General features: G+C 45.4%; 1 long non-coding RNA gene across 1 annotated transcript in view; it reads left to right on the forward strand.

The window, feature by feature from the left end:
• Positions 1-14,386: 14,386 nt before the first annotated feature.
• LOC139039791 (uncharacterized) overlaps positions 14,387-16,921 on the forward strand; it is a 133,900-nt gene continuing 131,365 nt past the window's right edge. The window contains exon 1 of the long non-coding RNA XR_011492996.1: positions 14,387-14,569. This is a non-coding gene — a long non-coding RNA (uncharacterized lncRNA). The remainder of the gene's footprint in view (positions 14,570-16,921) is intronic.

The following is a 16,921-nucleotide window of genomic DNA, read 5'->3' on the forward strand; positions in this document are numbered from 1 at the left end:
CTATCTGGGTGCTTCTGTCTGTACCAAACTGGTTTAAGAGTCCCACTTGTCCCTTAAGCCTTCGCCCAGCACTCAGTGCCTTCGCTTGGGGGACTGTCTTGATAACTCCCTCTCCTTTTACATCTCTTTCCCCCTTTCATCTCAGTTCTGAATTATGGGCTCCTCATCCGCTCTCTTAGGACCTGTTGCATACTCCTATCACAGCATTTATCACGTATTGTAATTGCTTTCTCCACCAGCCCCTTTCCAGACTTAATTAACTCCTGAAAGGGCAAAGATGGTGTCTTGTTCACCTAGCACATGATCTGCACATAGAAGGCCCTCAACAGAATTTACTAAATGAGTAGATAAATAAATGATCGGTTTTAACGTATTTTCAAAATCACATCGTGGTGTAGGATTGACTAAGAAGATATTCCTGGAACTGAGAAAACAAACCAGAGCAATTTAGTGTGATTTTAATTTTAACCTGACCTTGGGGCTTTAGGCTGAGTAAACAGAAGATGAAAGACAAAATATTGGATTTAAGAAATGGTAATTTTCTCAATGTTTAAAGTTTTAAAAGTCCCATGCAGTTTTACCCACAGAGAGAAAAAAAATGTTGCCATGAAGGAGCTGTGAATTTTGTCTTGTCTCTGGGGCAACAAAGTGAATAATTTTAGAGAGAGAAGGAGAGAAATTGAGACAGAGTCTTACAAAGAGAATTCACTGTTCCAGCTAAAAGTCATTAAAAAAAAAAACAAAGACTGTCCTAAAACATAAAGATAGGAATCAAAATCAAAATAAAAGGAATTGGGGTAAGATTCCTTATACATAATCTTCTCTTGGTGGGCGCCAAGAAGGAGATGGGGAAACAATGGAAATTTTATGAGTGTTCAACTCAATTGAGAAACAACAGAGCAGTCTTTCTGACGTTTACAGCAGGGAAGAAACATCACGTAGGAACCGTATGTATAAGCCGTCTCCCTAGGCCAGTTTCAAAATGCGATCAGCCCCTCGAGGTGTGAGAAGGAATATGATGATAGGATGTCCCTGAAAAGGGTTGGCAGGGGAACAGAGCTGTGCTGAAAGATTGCCCCTCGCCTCTTGCTCTGCTCTCCTGCCTGGAGTGCTCTCAATTCAGGTCCATCAGGAGCAAATTTCAGGTCTGTTTCTGGCATGGTTTTTTGCCTCCTGATTCTGGCATCCTGCAAATCAGTTCGTTGTCATGGAGACAACCATTTAGACATTTCATCTGAACAGGGCCTTGTTAAGTGGGCCAATAGGACCCGAAGAAGTATCCTCTTCAGTGCAGGAAGGCTCCCGGTTGGAACGCTCTGTGTCACTGCTAGGGCAGCAGCCGAAGCAGGTTGTCACAAGGCTTCCCAGAGTGTTCTCGGTTCACCCTTCATCTCTTCGTACACTCAGAATACATTTGTTTACTGCTTCATGAGTGCCCTTGATATGTGACTTCAACAGAGATGTTTCTGACTTCTCTGCCTGTCAGGACCCTCCTGCAGCGTCTGGGCTCCCACATTTGGCTATCACACTCCCAACGGTCGACTGTGGTTGTTTCCATTTCTAGCGTTTTGTGTTTAGGATGTGGATGATGAGCTGCTTCTTACTCACTGTCTGTGGCATCAATGGTGAGATGGCTGAGTGCCTCGGGCCCTCTGAGCAGTTCCATCTGCAGTGGTACCCACAGCCTGGCAGTTGGATGACCAGCACCCCGAGTCATAGTGGAGAGGGGAACCCATAGGTGCAAACCTAGAGCTGAGAACAGATATAAGAGCCACTCAGGAAAAGTAGCTGGCCCCAAAGGGCCTGGGGATTTTATTCCATGTGAGTGAAGCCATTCTCGGGACCTCCCCATAAAACCATGTGAAATCATGCATTATGCAGGGCTTCAGAGGCACTGCTCCCATTCAACACAGAGAATAACATCTAATAGGACAGTAGTTTGGGGTCATTTTGCACCTCTGGATGACACTGGAGGCAAAGAGTATTGCATCTCTCAATACCCACTGAAGGTCTTGTTCTATTGGTGTCCAGAATGACACCAACACATTATCAAGAAAAGCTAAGCATATATGTATATATACACATATGTACACATGTACACATATATATTTTTCAAGAAGGTGAAGTATGTAACATATTTCAGGAAAATTTCCTACCATATTGATAAAACCAAAAAGGGAAAAACATCAGTTTTATGGAAAATTAAGAACTACTATTCTGTGCATTCTATGTGAATAGAGTGACTTTCTATTACAATGCCAGTGGAATTCAGAGTTCTTATACATGGATTCTGCAGAAGCACTGCTGGAGTGGGAGGGATCTTGGCGATCATATATTACGGTGGTTTTTAAATAATTATCAGCCTTGGAATCTTTTCTGCAGTGGAATCTTAGGCAAGAGCCCCACCTGTATGTGAAAATCTCTCTCTCTGCCAACATGTGGGGAAGGAGTTGTAAGAACTGCTGGTTTCAGGTTCAGGTGGCATCTTAGTCTGCTCAGCTGCCATAACCAAGTACCATGGACTGAGTGGCTTAAGCGACAGACATTTACGTTCTCAGAGTTCTGGAGGCTAAAAGCCCAAGATCAAGGTGCCAGCACGGTCATCTTCCTGGCTTGTAGATGGCTGCCTTCTGGCTGTGTCCTCACATGCAGGGGAGAGAGAAAGAGAGCTCTCTGGTGTCTCTTCTTACAAGGGCCCTAATTCCGTCTGAGGGCCCCACTCTCATGACCTCACCTAACTCTAATTACCTCCCAAAGGTCCCGTCTCTAAATGCTATCACACTGGAGGTTAGGGCTTCAGTATATGGCTTTTGATGGGACATAATTCAGTCTGTAGTAGGTGGGAAAGAGGAGGTCTGTGGTGTGTGTGAGGTCCTAGAGCTCATGCAGGAAGAAGGCCACTTGCTCCCAGGTGATGATGTCTAATCCAGGGCTCCTTGCCTTCTACTGCACAGCCTCACCTTCCAGAGCAACTGCCTTGGGGTCTTGGCTCCTTAGTCTCTGTCCTTTTGAGAGCTGGGTGGGTTTAAGGAAGGATTTCTGGAGGCTGCCTTTTCTAAAGTTTATCAGGAGCAACAATAACAATTAGAGATAGCTATCCTATACAGGGCCTTGACCAAAGTCAGCACTGATCTAAGAGGCTCACATATAGCCCTCATTTAACCTTCATGAGCACCTAGGGTAAGGTGCTCTTATCCCTTCCCCTTTTCATAGAGATAGTACAGAGACATTATGTGATCGTGCAAGGTCACACAGCCAGTTGGTGGCACAGCTGGTGATCGAACCCAGGCTGTCTGGCTCCAGAGTCTGTGTTCTTAATCAGCACTGCCCTTAGGGATGGAATGGACAATACCATAATCAGGAGATGGGCAAGAGTAACCCCTCCCCCGGGCTGAGTGTGCTGGAATACACTGTCTGGCCCCTGGTCAGGGCTTGGGCTGGCATGTCAAGCTGATCGTACAAAAAGCTATAAGTATAATTGACATATGCGTATCTCCCAAGCTGAGAACACAGGCACAGACTTGAATCCTCTGCTGGTTACAGTGCCAAAGAATGAAGTAGACAGCCTTATTCTAGTCATATTCCCAATTTCCTGTTTTTCCAGTTGGATAGAGGTCAAGGGTCTCTTTATCTAGCGTCACAGGATCTAGGGACTATGCAAGGCCTATTAAGCTACCTGAGACCCTTTGGTGCCGTTGGACAGGACCACACGGAGAAGGATGCCATTTTAGTATTAAACAGTAACTGCTGGTCTGTCCTCTAAGGGTGATAATCTCCCCTTCTTCTCTTTGGTGATATTCAATAGTCACCAAGGACATTCAGTGTTCTGGGTGTCCTAGAGCCTAGACATGTGGTCCTGTGCTGTTGAGGTTTACATCCAGACATTGCTTGATGTCAGCCATCCTGGGATTCTTATCCTCAGCTGTGGCTTCTGGTTGGATGGCCCACACACTGCGCTCAGCACCACAGAGAGGGACAGGGGTGTGTGGAAGAGTGAAGATGTGAAGGGATAGCAGGGAATGTGTTTTACTGCCTGTATGTAAGCGGGATGTCAGATTTGGGAGGCACCTTGACAAGGGTTCCATCTTGGCTTGTCACTGGGTTAATTTGAGCAGATGACTTCACCCTCCCAAACCCCAGCTTCTTCACTTACAAATACAAAAACAGCCTTGCAGGTTGTTGTCTGGATGGATTTGAGTGTCTGCCATCTAGTTGGGGCTCAACAACGAGAGCTTTTTTCTCAGATGCTGCAGGCTGTGCACTTTTACTTAAAGAAATGCTTCTGCTAGAGTTTAACTGACATCAGCTTGCTTCAGTGGGTTGTTGGCTTGCCTTTGTCCCGGAATCTTTTTATACCTGAGATGCTTCCTGCTTCTGGATAAAGAGCAGAAGTCAAGTCAAGGAAGAAGCCAAGCTGAGGTTTAAGGGTGGTCATGGAACGCTGCGGGCCACCCATTGGCAGAAAAGAATCACAATGATTTAAAAAGAAAAAAAAAGAATATCCTGGGGAAAAATTGCATTGAAGTTCACTCCTTTGTCTCAATTTGGAAAATTATTATTTTGTATCATGTTCCCAAAGTGCACCCTCAACGAAGAATCACTGTCTCCTAGAAAGATTCGAACAAGTGAAATTAGGGAAGTAGAAGATCAAGACGATAGCAAATAATCTCCCACCAGAAGGAGAACAAGGAGGAAGAAGTGTCCTCACAAACGCAGGATGTTTCCGACCAGATGCTGCCTGAGCTTGACATTCCCTTAACAGACCTGCCCCGGGTGACAGCTGGTTAGCAGGAGACGGACGGTTTAAGAGTTAAAAAATTATCTTTTACTCTTCTTCCCTGCAGATCTTAGTTTTCAAAGATGATTTTCTTGCTAACTCTTTAGTAACACGGAGCAGCTGATGCATTATGCTGTTCCTCTCCGATGGGAACATGCATTTTGCTGGCAGAGAAAAACAGAAAAAAACAAAAGAAAGCCACGCAAGTGGATTGATGAGGGTGAAGGAATCATGATTGGCTGAGAAAGAAGGTTAGGAAGTTACCCATGGAGATGAAGCGCATAGATTTAATTTAATATTGATTTCAGTTTCAGGAGGAAGAAATTGGCTTTGCAGCTGAGCATGCTGTCGTGCAGAAATCTCTGTTTTCTCATTCTGACCAGGACTCTCCTCTCCTCCCAGTAGCCTCCCCACCTGCACGTGTCTTACACTGAGGGCATTTTGAAGGGCTGTTCATTCATTCCAAGGCGATGGAGAGTGGAATAGAAAGTGCCTTCAGTCAAAAGCACCTCTGTGCAGTGACCAGGAAATCTCAGACACACGAATTCCCTGAATAAGATGATTTTCTTTCCTACATCGTCAGGGTCTTCTCTAACAAACCGATAGCCTGTTCTTACAAATGGCTTTTAGGAAACAAATGACCACTCTGGTTTTGCCTCATCCATACAAAGGGATTTAAAAATAACCAATGTTAGGATCAAACGCTGGGCTAATTATTTCTGGCGTGTTTTCCTTTCAAGTCAGGACGAAAATGACATCATTCAGCGCCATGGTTGCCTTATGTGGCATCTTCCTGTATCTCTGTCACCACAAACACTCACCCATTCATCCCTTCACTGTCCAACCATCCCCCAAAAATGTGACTGACACATAAATTGTGCCAGGCAAGGGACAGGTGGGTTAGCTGATCTTGGGGCCCTGCCAGACCTCCCATCATGTAATAAGAGAGCTCTCAAATAAACACCGTATGATTTAATTGAAAGTGAGCTAGGAGATATGGTTTTTACAGAAACTAATTACAGCAGGCAGCCTGGCATATTAGTGCAGTAAATCTCACTGATGTCAAACCCTTGAGCTGCTCCTGCATTTATTTTCTCTCTCGCTTCCTTTGCTTCTCAGTTTTTTTCATTCAGTCTCTTTCCACTTATTCTCATCTCCCCCTCTTCTAGCTGGCATGTTTAGACCTGGAATATGGGTTCAGCACTGGTAGCCCACTGACTCCTGCTTCAGATCAATAAACATACATGGTTCTGTGTATGTATATGTGTGTGCACACGTGTGCACACGTGTGTGTTTTGATCTTTCTGTCTGCAAGGGACATGACAATTCAGGGTAGAATGGTATCATAAGTCACTATGGCATGCAGGGGTGGAGGCGAGGGGCAGTGTATTAAAAAAATGATTCAAACTTCCTGCCTTCAAATAGCTTAGCATGGGTGATCCTGGGGGCGGTAGTGGTGGTTATGAAAAGGGGAAGAGAAAGTTATGTAAACAGCTAGCCTTGGAAACATCAGGCAGAATAAGGTACTGGCCATGTGTTATGAGAATGCAGATGGAGGAGTTTTAATTCCTACTAGGCTAAGCTTTAGCTTCTTTGCTTCAAGGCCACCTTCTGTTTCAGTTAGGAACAGAATTCTTGACCAAGTATTAGGAGTGAATGAACTCATAATGACACATCATTTACTTGAGAAAAAGTCTGGAGCCAGGTGATCTTAGAGTTTGTCCAATTGCTTGGTTATCCTTCCATGCTTTTTCCACCCTTCTTTGCCATCCTCATTGTCAATGGCTTTTTGTTCTCATGCTTCATGGTCTTAAAATGGCTGCCGCAGTTCCAGATATCACATGAGCATCCCAAGCTTAAAGGAAGGGACAAGGGCAAAAGATCTTCTTTTTGTTAAGCTCTAGATTTTTATTTTTTAAGAAACAAAAGTTTGTTCTACAGCCCCCAAGAAAATTTTCCTTATATCCTCATGATTTGAACTGGGTGGCTAGCTGTAAGGAAGGACAGGAACGTGAGTATCTAGCAAAGGCAAAGAGGAATGGGAGGGCCGTGACTTATTTCCTAGGGATGGATGCATTGTCACTCTACTAAAACTGAGATTCCGTGAGGAAGGAGGAGGGGGACTGGGAATGGCAGCTGGATTGGCCAAACTATGGTATCTGTCACACTCTCCTCTAGCATATTTGAGAAAAACGGTAATTGTCTTACCTCATTTCTTGAGCTGTCCCCAGCCCCCACCTCCATTCCCCCTCCCTCCCCAGGAGATGCTCCTCATGTAAGTACCTTTCTCTGACATTTGCTTCCCTGCTGGTCACCACTGGAATTCTTCAACTACAGTTCTCTGGAAACAATGCTGCTTCCTCTGCACACGTCTCCACATAGGATTTCAGGTCAGACAGACCTGGGTTCAAATCCTATCCAGACGTACCACTCACTAGCATCATGGCCTTGGGCCAGTTACTTAACCTCCTCACTCAGTAAAAATGCGCATAATCATTTGTGTGTCATTGCATTGCTATGAGGAGTAAAAAATGAATGTAAAGTGCCTTACACTGTGCCTGCCCAGAGAGGTGCTCAATAAATGGCATTTTCTCTTTTCTCCACATTTAAAAAATAATAATAGCTGTTATTTATTGAGTGCTCACTATATACCTGGCACAGCTCTAAGTGTTTCACATAAATTGACTTATTTCACCCTCACAACAACCCAAAGAGGTCTATACTAGATTGTGAGCTTTAACAGCTGAGGGAACACGAGAGAAGAGTAAATGTGTCTAAGATTCCAGAGCCCGTGAGAAGCAGAATGAAGACTGAATCCAGGCAGTTGGCTTGGAGCCTGAGCACTAGCCACTGTGTGATACTTCCTCCCCCACACACCATATCTCTCCTGGAAATGGGTCCACACCCAGCTAGGGCCAAAGCTTCCTATCAGGCAGCGGACATTAGACAAGAGGCAGCCCAAGTGAGCACAGTTGTGTGGTCATGGAGAATGGTGGGCTCCTCCAAGGGGTAGGGGCTGTGTCCTGTCTGAGAAGGTGGCACAGCAGGAGAGCAAGGTCCATGAGGGGGTGAAGAGGAGTAATGCTCCACACTGCACAGCAAGCTGTGCCCCCTGAAGGGTCTCCCTCCACTCATGGTTTGTTTAGCCAGTCTCCATGTGTGTGACAGCACCCAGCTCCCTCCTGAAGGGGACTGCCCTCAGAGAGGCAGGGATCGAAGTCTCTTGGATCCAACAGAGACCCTGAGCTACATTATTTTCTGGGTGGGGACTATTGAGAGAGAGAAAAGAATCAATATTAGGACCTGGCAGCAGGAAGCCATCTTGATATTCTCCCTGGGTGCAGCCTTTCTAGTGGAAATAAGACAGAGCAGTGTTTTATGGAGGAAAATGACATCTTTCTTTTGACTTCTGAAAAGCCTACTCAGTTGCATTGAACGATTCTGACCGATGGACATAGGCTGCAGCATCGAAACTCTGGTGCCCCGTGGCACTCAGGAGCTAAAGCACCTTCTGGACTGAGATCCTAGAAAACCGAGGGAGAGAAAGGATCAGAATGGAAAACTGGCTCCCTGCTCTGCTGGCTGTCTAAGCTTAAGTCATTTCAATCTGACTTTTGGAAGGTGACATTTCCTTCCTAAGAGAATTATGGACCCAAATATCAGTGCCTGCATTAATATACATTCCATTAAAAGAAACAGGTGAAGGACCGGCCCAGTGTTGTAGCAGTTAAGTTTGCACGTTTCCACCTCAGCGGCCCAGGATTTGTCAGTTCAGATCCTGGGTGTGGACCTACGCACCGCTTGGCAAGCCATGCTGTAGTAGGCGTCCCACATATAAAGTAGAGGTAGATGAGCACGGATGTTAGCTCAGGGCCAGTCTTCCTCACCAAAAAGAGGAGGATTGGAAGCAGATGTTAGCTCAGGGCTAATCTTCCTCAAAAAAAGAAGATGAATCACAAACCATGCTGGCAAGGTCTTTGATGAGGGCATAACATTTTTCATTAAAAAAAAAAAATGGGAGTACACCAGAGCCCATCAGGTTGGATGGAGGGTGGTGGGTGGGGAGCGTGGAGGTGTTTAACAACTGTACCCTGAGGAGATAAATTCCTCTGCACATTTCCTCACCCCTTTGGTGGTGTTGTGCTGCCTTTGGATTTTGTTTGTTTGTTTGAGTAAAGAATGAGGACCCGCAATAATGGACCAGAAAGGTTAGATAACTGAGTGGCACAGGCCTGCCTGAAAATGAGTCTCTGCCTTGCACATGATGAAGGACATGACTTTTTACATGCCGGGTGTACAATTAGTTGCTTACTTAGGCCTATCTGAGCATTGCTGAACCCTAGATAACGACAAGTTTTAAAAGTGATTTCTGAGTACCTTCTCTCACATGATTTCATGGTCACCTTGGCTGGAACTAGGATCCAGGAGATTTTTAGTGTTACCTGGATTTTACAGAGGAAACCTGGGCTCAGATCAGCTAAATGACTTATGGTGGGGAAGCACTCTGACTTCTCACCTTTGGAAACAAATCCCACTATGCCATCAGGTCCTTCCCCTAGCGGTGGGCAATTCCCCACAAGCCTCCCTAAGATGGGGGGACTCACATGTAGCAGGAAGGTGCCGTCCAGCAGAAATGAGGATGGAGACACGATGTCTTTGGTCACTGGCTTGCTGCCTCCCTAGGGTCGGAGTTGCAGGTGGTTTTAGCAGGGTTTTGAGAATATGGTGGCTTATCAGGAGGGCAAGAGTATGTCCACCTTCTAGAGTTACAACCACACTGAACACTGGAAGGAGCATCAGAGGTTTCCTAGGCTAGTTCTCACAAATAGGAAAATGGGACTCTAACTCTGCACCCACTTTCAGTGTGTGGGTTTTTACCCCACACCAAGCAGTTCTCAGACACCAGCTGGGTGTCCTACAATTCCACTCAATTCTGACACGATCTACCTAGAGATAACATCAGATACCACAGGGTAAGGGCTCAGTCTTCCAAGACTGCCCCCCAACCCCATTCAGTTGCCAATCACAAGTCCAGGTTGTCACTTGTGCTTCTGACCGACCACGGGCTATAGATTGGAGGTTCAGACGACTCCCTCCGCGGGTTCGATAGTTTGCTAGAGCAGCTCACAGAACTCAGGACAACATTTCACTGGGTCACCAGTTTATTATGAAAGACTCTTAACTCAGGAACAGCCAGATGAAAGAGATGCATGGGGCAAGGTATGTGGGAAGGGACACAGAGCTTCCACGTCCTCTGAACGCCCGACTCTCCCAGAATCTCCCCGTGTTCACCAGCCCGGAAGCTCTCTGAACCCTGTCCTTTTGGGGTTTATGGAAGCCTCATTATGTAGGCATGAGGGAGCAGATCTTTGGCCACTGGTGATTAAACTCAATTTTCAGCCCCTTTCCACTCCCCGGAAGTCGAGGTGGGACGGAGTTCAAATCCTGTAATTACAGGGTTGGTTCCCATCCTCAGGTTACCTAAGGGATTTCCAAAAGTCACCTCACTGACATATCAAAGGATGTCTTTATGGCTTTCATCACTTAGGAAATTCCAAGGGTTTTTAGGCACTCTGTGCCAGGAATGGGACAAAAACCAAACAATAAATTTCATGTTATAAATCACAATATCACACAGACTCAGAGAGGTGAATTGACTGACCTGAAGCCATGCAGGTAGTAGAGAGCAAGCATCGGAGCTCAGATCTCTCTGCAGGTGCCCGGCCCAGTGTACTTTTCCCTGTCTCTCACTGCCTAGCTATTGGGCTGCTTTCTGCTGGCTGTAATTTGTGGGCCAAAGGAATGGTCAAAAGGAGGCAGTGAGACACGGTGGCTAGGAGCACAGGTCTGGGGGTGGGTGAGACCCAAGTTTGAATTCTGCCTCAGTTGAAAGGCAGCTGTGCACCTTCAAGTGGTACATTCAAGGCAGGAAGAAAAGGAGATGGCAGGGCTGTGCTGGCCAAGATTGCCTCTTTTTCTCAGGAAAGGAAAATTTATTCTGGAAGCCACATCCAGGAGTCTTCAGCTTGCCTTCTATGTGCCAGAGTGGGGTGATCTGGCTCTGCCCAGCTGCGAGGGAAAGAGAACATTAAGCTGTGGGCCCTGTAGTGGAGGCAGCGAGGACCAGGGGATGGGGTCAGTCAGCAGTGGCTGCCTCAGATCACATGCTGAATTTCAGGGAGAAGGCTGATGGGACGCAGTCTCTGGCTCAGCCTCACGTGGAACCTGGGGAAGCAGGTTTCCCACTCCTTAAGAACGAGGTAAAACTGGTTCAAGTCTCCATTTCTTGGTACTCCCAAGGATGTCTTCCTATAAGATGGAGGTTTCTGTCCTCGTGGTCACCACTGGCGTGGAGCTCAGTTTCAGCTGCCTCAGTTCCTCTCAAGGAGAATATCACCACCTGTGGGTGCTATCCCTGTTTTCCCCCAGTTTACCCAGGCCTGGATCTCAGAGACTTTCTTTTCTTCCCAGCAACCTCCCAAAGCTCCAGGTGTGTGCATTTTACAAAGAAGTGAGTTTAGGGCTGGGTCCACTGACATCAAAGCCAAGCAAAATCCAATGGAAGAACACACACTGCTTGCACCATTGTTTCTGCAATAGCTTAGTCAGAATGAGCCCTTCTAATCACAGCCTCCACTTTTGGGCAGGCTGAGTCTGTTTTCTAAAGACCTGTCTGTGCCATTGTTTGTCTGATGCTCGGTTCCCACAGCAAGGTGGGTGTTTAAGAAATTAGTTAAATAAGAGCAGAGAGGGAAATCATGAGTCAGGAAGCAACCACTCAAATATCTGAGAACTTTTGAGAAAGTTTGGGGACTACCTCTTTTGGTTAACTAGAGTTTAAAAAGACATATGCTTCTTGAATGTTTCACTTTCGCAAGTGAAAATTTTTCCTTATTGTTTTCTTGGTGGAGGGAAGAGGTTTCAGTGTGAAAAGGAGACAGTGAGATTTTGCTGATGTAACTAAATTAATGAATAAATAAATAAATATATTTTAAAAATATTTGCCTGCAATTTATGTTCTCTCTCCCTGCCACTTACCCACTTATCAGGGTTCTTTGCGCACTACTTGTGCTGCATTCCTGAGGTCGCCTTGGAGAAAGAAGCTCCAGGATTTCCAGCCATACATAAGGACCTAGATGTTTTCTCTTTTTTTCGGGGAATGTCTTTGGGCCTGGAACATGCCCATGTGTTTGCTATGGCTCAGTTTCCTTATGTGAAGAGTGGAATTGTCGTTACTCAGATTCCTCAACGCCCTGAAGACTTTCTGATGGGCAATTTTCAGGCCGCATGTGTAGGAAACACTGCCTGGCTGTGGCTTCAGGAAGTCAAGCTGTGATTTCAGAAGGTGCAGAGAACAGATTGGGCACTGAGGGAATTTCACTGCTGACAGGATACGGAAACGTGTGTGTAGGACCCAAATGGAAAAGAAGCTACCTGAGTCAGTCCACTCTAGCTGATGGATCAGATGACTTGATAAATCTATCAGCTCTTCACTTAAGGCCCTGATAGATTTCAGCTGCGCTTTTTGTTTGGTTTTTTTTTTTTTTTTTTTTTTGGGTGGGGGGGGGTGGGGAGAGAAGGATGAGGGAGGAGGCTGGGAGGAAGTTAAGTACTTTCACCTGTGCTAATGTTTCCTCCCTCTGAGCTGTAATGGGAGATCCCTTCTCAGAGGAATCAGAAGTGGAAGCAATAGTTGAAGTTTGACAGCTCATCATCTTGCAGGTGGGAACAGAGGGTGACAGAAAAATCATGTGGGGCCATGAGGGAAGTGGGGAAAATTCATTCAAGATGTTCACCACTATGTGTGAAAAGTTGAATTGATTTCTACAAAGTTGTTTTGTCTATGATCTTCTGGAAGGGTTTGTTAACAGCCACTTTAATCAACTAATGCCCTGAAATATGACCATCAGTGGGTGATGAGAAACTAAGTTTAGAATGTTCTTCCTCTAAAAGGAAGAAAGTCACCCCACCCCAATCCGATTTTATCAAAGAAGAAACTGAACTTTAAGAAGACATTTGTTTACATAGCAGAACAAGAGCTGAGAGAACCATTTAAATGGAGTTAAGACTTGACTATTGTTCCCGTGACTGTCTTCCTGCCTCTGTGGCTGGGGTTGGGGTTGGGGGTGGGCATGAGGGTGGGTGACTCAAGAGACTGACCGTCTCCTTGGTGTTTCGTTGCCTGGCCCAGGCCAAACTGTTACAGCAGAAGAACAGACATGCCTGCAGGCCAATCTTTCCACCTGAATTCCTCCCCACTGTGTTCCAACCAGAGCCCTATTGACCATTCTCCAAAGATGGCATTTTCTTTGCTGATTTTTGCCTTTGCATATTCACTCCGTCCAGAATTCCCTTTCTTACTTTCTCTTCTGTGTAAGCCCCTACTCACTCTTCATGCCCCATCTCCACAGTCACCCCTTCTAGAAAACCTTCAGTGGTGCCTCAGCCACTTTATAGTATCTCTGTCATGGCCCAGTCACCCTGAACGTTGTCAATATCTGAACAGGCGTCTCCATGGCTCCCGAGCCTGTGTTGCAACTTGAGGACAGTGACACGGGCCTTTTCGTTTTTGTAGACGTAGCTTCAACAATGCCTGACACTTAAAATATGTGTTTAAATTACTTATTCGACCAATTCTGCCATTCTCACAGCTGAAAAAGTACTGGGACATAACAACTCCCACAGAAACCCATATTAATTCACTCTTGTTATGCCTAACCTCTTGGGGAAGTTGCTAGGAGCTCACTGAAACAAACCTCAAGCCGCTGAGCGTATGGAAGGAGTGTGGACTTTGCCAGCATTTTATTCTTTACTATCAACTTATGTCAGGCCCTTTCCATCCACAATCTCATTTAATCCGCACAACAGCATACAAAGGAGGTGTTACATCCTAACTTCACATTTGAGGAAACTGGGGCAAAGAGAGATTAGCACTTGGCTCAAGGTCACAGAGCTCCCCAAAATGGCAAAGCCAGATTTGGACCTTGGTCAGCTGAAGGCTGAAGATGGTACTCAGGACCACTGAGTTGTAATGCCTTTCAACACATCCACCATAGCATGCATTTAAATGGAACAATGATGGCAGGAGGTGGAGACGGCTAGGAAGGGGGCTCAGCCTGGGCTGAATTTTTTCTTCACCTCCAGGCTTAGAGTAAGACTCTTAAATGGGGTCAGGCCTAGAGGCTTGGACTGATGCTGAAGCTTCAGGTAACCTGTTTGGAAAGGAACCCATGGCCTCCCAGAACCAGGGCAACCAGCAGTGTCTACAACCAGCAGTGTCATTGTTGAAGACCAAGTATGATGGGCTTCACACACACACATACACAAACAGACACACACACACACACACACTGACAGGCACATTCCCCTAAAAAGCTGCTTGTTGGAGACCAGGCAACAGAGGTTCCCCAGACTTTCATAGTCAGTATCGAGGGGAAATATCCTGTGTGGGGCCTGGCAAGAGGCAGCACAGCCAACTCCAAAACACCACCAGTGAGAACAAGCCCCAGGGGGCCAAACGCTTGGCTCCTGCCATGTTTACTCAGAGTTCTGGGCAGGAGTTTGGGGTGGAAGGGGAGAGGCTTCCAGCTTCTCTAGGCCAGCCCTAGGCCATGGTCTGAGCCTGGGATCTGTCTGGGCTTTGCAACCCTGGAAGGCTCTGCTGCTTGCTGCAGGCCCGAGAGCTGCCAGGAGGCCCGAGAAAATGCTTAAGAACAAAGAGGCAATAAACACACTCTGAACCCTTTTACCAACTGGCTCCATCCCAAAACAAGATGAGAAAGGAATTGCTGGGTAAGCATGTGTGCGTGTGTGTTTGTGTGTGTGTGTTTTAAGTTGATGGGAAAGAAAAACCCTGTTTTAGATGAGAATACTCAGTTTGGACCATTTCAAGTTATGATTGAATGAATACAGCAAATTTAATTTCTCTAAGTTTGTTCCCCCCCAAAAGCTGGATAGGCTTACAGGCTATAAAATCTTAGCACCTCAGCTTTTCATAAGTACTAACAGTTCTGGGAGGAAGGCGAAGCGTTTGCTTAACTTGAGAATGTGTTTTCTACACAGGGAAGACCATCATCATCATTGGCATCATTATAGTCGTCATCATCATCATCTCCGTATCATCATCATCATCCTTTATTAAGCACAGTTTATGAACTAGGCAATTTGCTGGAAGCCCACAGACATCATCTATCACTTTTATAACAATACTGCTGGGTTGTTATCCTTAACCTATTTTACAGAGCACAAAATTGATGTTCAGATTGTGTAAATAATTTGTTCAGGATTACACCACTGTGGTATTTGAATTCAAGGCTTTCAGACTCCAAAACCCACGCTATTCCTGCTGCACTTCTCTGTGGAAAATATTTACTTTTGTCATACAATGTCCCAAGCCAGATCAATATTCAGCCTAGGATGGGGAAATGACTGTTTTCTCAATGTATTGGCTTTTTACAGAAAACTTAGGTGGGTATGTTGTTACCCAAATAGTGGATCCAGGAGCCAGGGGCTGGATTCTATTTCTGGTTCACAATTACTTTTTCTGTTCTTCTCTTTGGTAAAATAAATGTGTTGCCACTGGCCTTTACCCCTATTTCACAAGACTTGGTGAATTCATGTCTGCAAGATGCTCCCAGTATCTTAGCCACCAGGTAGTCACACATTTTGCTAGTTGTTGTTTTGTTTGTTTGTTTGCTGGTTTTTATTAAAGTCGGATCATATTTACTTTGTTTTTAATTGAGTTGAAGTTTTTGGAGGAGTCTAAGGGAGAGGCCTGATCTATGGCTTGAAGAGATTGGCATGGTCAGCTCACCATCTGGAAAGTTCTTTGAGGCCTTCCTTCCATGAAGGTTTGCTTCTAGGAAGTCATCAGAATGTTGCATGTCCCAGTTTGGTAGGAAGGAGAGCAACCCAAGAAAAATATGCAAATGTAACTTGGCTCTGGTGATATCGCAGGTGTGTCTGAATGCAAAAATCACACGTCACGTAAAACAATGGGAATAAAACGAAACACCTTGTGCACATCTAATCTTTTAACAAAGCACATCAAACCAAACAAAAAGAAAACATCAACTGCCAAAAATAATTTTAGGACTATTCTGATATAGTTGTTTGATTGAAATGATTTTTAAATATATCTGTTAAATTGCTGAATACCTTCCAATCCTCCGTGGGGACATAGAAAAAGTACAATTGATGGGAAGACCTATGCTCAAGAGTATTTAAGTTAATCAGCAGTGTTTTAAAGAGATTTACACAGTTAGACAAATAATCCTCACAATTATATCCTTTTCAAAGATGAGGAATCTGGACACAGAGTAGGCGAGTAACCTGTCCAAACTCACGCACTACGTGGTTCTTTGACTCCATTGTTCATACTTGGTTCACTTATTAATTCATTTATTCAACAAATCTTTATTGGGTATAATGTCTGGCACTGTCCTAGGCACTGGAGGGGCAGCAGTGGAGAAATTCAGCACATCCCTGCACCCACGGAGCCCATGTGTGAGTGGGGGGTGACCCTCAAGTGCAAATATCATGTTTAGAGTGAACACCATATCTTCTGAAGCTCTGGGTGTGAAAATTCACACCTCTAAAGTGGTGGCCAACGCTGGGTCTTTGCGCCTGGTGTTTGTTTTAGTAAACTGACTTTACACTGTGAGTTCCAGAGTAACAGACCTTGAAGTCTTCTCTTGTTTCACCGCACACGGATACGAGTGAGAGCGTGTTTGAGAAATATTAGCTCTTTTGTTAAGCTTATGAAAATATCAGACCTTTGCTAATGAAGACTTTTGCCTAATGGAGCAAAAACTGTTTAAGTTTTAATCAGAGAGATAGGAGGGGGGCTCAGAAAGAATGAAGGCCTGAAGCTGAGCCGTCAGCGTGGATGCCTTGGTTCAGTCCTGTGCACGCTGCAGGCTGCTTCTCAGGATTTGTGCTGATTTGGTTTGAGTTGCATTCAGTGGAGGATGGGAACAGTGGGGAGAGAGTGTCTCTAAGCATCCGGAGGTCTCTTTCCCTTTGATGTTAGCTCCCGGTGCTTCTTGCATCACAGCAACAAAGAGAATGGGCTCCTGCGGGCAAAGACTCCTTTCCTCTCCCTATTCCAAATTCCTCAGAGAACTGGCTTATTTAAGGGCTTGC

This window comes from Equus asinus, chromosome 11 (assembly GCF_041296235.1).
Source record: "Equus asinus isolate D_3611 breed Donkey chromosome 11, EquAss-T2T_v2, whole genome shotgun sequence".
In the NCBI taxonomy this organism is placed as follows: domain Eukaryota; kingdom Metazoa; phylum Chordata; class Mammalia; order Perissodactyla; family Equidae; genus Equus; species Equus asinus.